This window comes from Chenopodium album, chromosome 6 (assembly GCF_948465745.1).
Source record: "Chenopodium album chromosome 6, dcCheAlbu1.1, whole genome shotgun sequence".
In the NCBI taxonomy this organism is placed as follows: domain Eukaryota; kingdom Viridiplantae; phylum Streptophyta; class Magnoliopsida; order Caryophyllales; family Amaranthaceae; genus Chenopodium; species Chenopodium album.
In genome coordinates this window covers 40863203-40866912 of record NC_137839.1, presented here as the reverse complement: position 1 = coordinate 40866912, position 3710 = coordinate 40863203, and the positions used below count along the sequence as shown (strand labels likewise).

At 36.4% G+C, this 3710-nt stretch overlaps 1 pseudogene across 1 annotated transcript; it reads left to right on the top strand.

Moving 5' to 3' along the window:
* Positions 1 to 1104: 1104 nt before the first annotated feature.
* Positions 1105 to 2950, top strand: LOC145636040 (protein BASIC PENTACYSTEINE1 pseudogene; annotated as a pseudogene). The gene is made up of 2 exons (XR_014113999.1): positions 1105 to 1221; positions 1750 to 2950. The product of XR_014113999.1 is annotated as a protein BASIC PENTACYSTEINE1 pseudogene (transcript).
* The last annotated feature ends 760 nt before the right edge of the window (positions 2951 to 3710 follow it).

Sequence of the window (3710 nt, the reverse complement as noted above, 5' to 3'; positions counted from 1 at the left end):
CGAATTTCACTTTAAATAATGCTAAAAAGGCCAAATTCAGCCATAAAAACTCTAGATCTAGAGTTTTCATGGCTAAATTTGGCCTTAAAACCTCAAGCTTGTTTTTCGGCGACGGAGTACGAGGAGCTTCCTTACCCCCTACAACCGTTGCTCCATTTAACTTGTTTAATTTGAGTAGGCTAACTAGAGAAGATGAAAATAGAAGACAGAAAGAGGAGAGAGAAAGAGATAGAAGAGAGATAGAAGAGAGTTCATGAAAGGAGTGTTTTAGGTGGGAAGAAGAAAATAGAAAAGAGAATGAGAGATAAAGAAGAGAGAAAAAAGAAAATAAAAAAATATATTATATTGCGGCTGGCTGTACGGTGCGGCCAGCCGCATATGAAAACCTTCCATGACTCAGGTCAATAACAAGTTCTGTTGGGTTGTAACCGTTTTCAGGTTCTAATTGGGTCGGGTACTAGTTCGAAGTTAGATTGTAGTTGGGTCGGATTAAATCAGTTAACGGTTACTATCGATTCAGGTGCCGGTTTGGGTTCAGGTCATAAAATATTAGATCAAATCGGTTGTCGGTTAACAACAGGTCGAGGTCAGCTCGGGTTACATGTCAGTAGTTTCACCCCATTGTTTGGGTATAGGTAAGATTTAGATCATTGCGAGTTCAGGTCGGATTCTCGGATCGAGTCAGATTTTGACAACTCTAGTACTATTATTTCGTACGTGGTAATGTGGTATTCCCTCCGTGTTTTGTAAGTGTTACACTTTTCATTTCCGATCGTGTTTTTTTAAGTGTTACACTTCCTTTTTTGGCAAAAAGTTAAATTAAAATATTATTACTCTCTCATCTCATGAACTCCACCCAAATCCACTACTACTTTTTTACTATATCTTTCCTCTCACATTTATTACTTTCAATAACCCTAAACTATTTAACCATACTATTTTTTTTTACAATTTTTTAATATTCCAATTATTCGACTTACCTCTTATTTTATTTAAGTCAATTAAATTGCCTAAAACTATGCGCCGATTAAAGTGTAACACTTAAAAAAACACGTATCGAGTATTAATGAAATTTTAGATTTTAAGATGGCGTGCATATTCGGCTCTTTTATACCATTTGAGTCTTCCTCTCTCCTCTCTCCTCTCTCCTCTCGCCTCTCCTCCCCTTTCTCTCTCCAACCGAAGAAAGAACCCTAACCCGGCTATTCCCGTTCTTCGTCAGTAAGTACCCTTTCTCTCTCTTCTGTCTTCTCTTGTCTCTCTCCTCTTCCTCTTTTCTCCCTTATCTATTTATTATGTCTCTTCTTTTACAAACTTCTTTTAATGCTTCTAGATCTGTTATCTTGAGATCTGAATTTTTAAGCAGTTTATCACATTTGAGATCTCACTTTTTTAAATTTTGAATCTTGTTCTTGCATTGGAATAGGAATCGAAATGTGGATAGATAGAATTACAATTGAAGTGATCTGATTGTTGTAATTTGGTTGTTTAACATCAATGCTGTTGAAATTATGATGGGTGTTTGTTTATTGTGTCTGGGTTTGACTTTGTTGTAATTTTGTTGAATTTTGGTTGATTTTATTGTTAAATGTCGTTCGATTTGATTGAGTTTAGGGTTTTGTATGTTTTAGGGTGTGGAATGAGGAACGTAATGTCGGACAGAGAACGGGTTGGAGTTTGTAAATTCATCTCTAATTAACAATTTTCCCCTTTTTTCCTTTTTTTTTCAATTTTTTTTGTTCAACCTAGTTTTCCGATGGACGGCGATGGTGGTCTTAATATGCGGAATTGGGGATATTATGATCCTCCCATGAAGCATCTGAATTTGCAGCTTATGTCTAACATGGCGGACCGGAAACCGCTACTTGGAAGCCGTGAGTCGGCTCTAATTGCGAATTCGAATGCCGGGTTTCATCAGAGGGATTATGTGGTTCCGAATTCTCATTACCCGGTTGATTATAATATGAGGGAAGCTTGGATCCATAGAGATAATAAATTTTTTAATATGTTGCCTACTAGTCATAGTTATGGTATTCCGACTGAAACCGCCCCAACTCATCACCCTATGCAAATGCTTCGTCAACCTGAATCTTCAAATGAGGAAAGGACAGTCCGAATTGAACCAGTATGTGAAATCAATAATGGGCCCATGAAAAAGAGATCAGCTGGGAAATCTGAAAAGGCTCCTAAAATGAAGAAACCAAAGAAGGCACCTAGTGGCCCTAAGGAAGGGGGCAGTGGTTCAAGTCAAAGGGCTAAGTCTGCGAAGAAAACCACGGAGGTTATCATAAATGGAATTGATATGGATATTTCTAGTATTCCGATTCCAGTTTGTTCTTGCACTGGGGCTCCTCAACAATGTTATCGATGGGGTTCTGGTGGGTGGCAGTCAGCGTGCTGTACAACGAGTTTGTCAACGTACCCCTTACCAATGAGTTCTAAACGACGTGGAGCGAGGATAGCTGGGAGAAAGATGAGTTTGGGGGCATTCAAGAAGGTGTTGGAAAAGTTGGCAGCCGAAGGTTATAACTTTACTAACCCAATTGATTTGAGGACTCATTGGGCTAAACATGGTACCAACAAGTTTGTGACTATCAGGTAGATGTACAATTCAGATTCTACAATTGGCCTCACTTTGCGTTCGGCCTGCTTCTCATGTACATATGTATGTCGCCTGAAACTGAGGCTCGTTTAAATGGTTTGTAGTCCATGAATTATCCTTTTCCATGTTACATCTTCTCGAAATTTACTACCTTTTGGGATTCTAAGATTTGTTGTTTCATTCTTGATTCTGCTTGTAGTATTAGGAATTCCACTAATGTATTTCTGCTTGGTTAGTGAAAGTAGTGGACGAGATTTTATTTATTTCTTCCTTGGAGCTTAAGCTTCATAGTTGACAGTATCATGTTAACAGATAACTATCTTCCTTATAAAGGTTTACTTCTGCTGACCAGTCGATTTGATGTCATGGTTTTCTCTCATTTGAAACTTGGTAGTTATGCTCAGAAGGGTGTTAGTGTTATCTATGGTGAAGTTGGACATAATTTTAATCACAAATTTGTTTTAGGTAATTTTCCTGGATTTTATAGTGATGTTGGATAAATTTATGATGTTAAAATTTGTGAACTTCATTATTGCTCGTGTAGTAGTGGACTGATTGTGATTCTTATAATCCTTTGACCTTTTGCTTTGCATTTGAACACATCTTTCTTTATTGGCATAAATTCTTATGATATTTTTCTTGTAAAATTTTACTTATTGCTGTTCTTCGTATTTTGTGGCTTATGATTTCAGATTGGATAGTATTGACTTTTTTGTGTTGTGCTACTTTTGTCTTTGACTTGAGTCATAATGTGATATTGTTACTTTTTATTTTATTTTATTTATTTATTTATTTATTAATTTGGCATAATTAGAAGCCCATGGGTGTCCTACCAAGGCTTGATTTGGATTTGGTGATCATGGATGTATCGAATACGTTTATTTTAAAATTAGTATGAATTATCTGTATTGTTTTTTGCTAAATTGTTTATGCATTGTGACTATATAGTAATCAAGTAATATGTTTTATGATGAGCTAGTGTTGGTTACTTTTACCCATGTTGGCATATCTTTATTTTATTTTTTATACTTCCTTCGTTTTCGTTTTCTTTTAGATGCAACCCACCCTTTAGCGCGGTAATTAAGAAAGGTGGGGTTTACATGATATA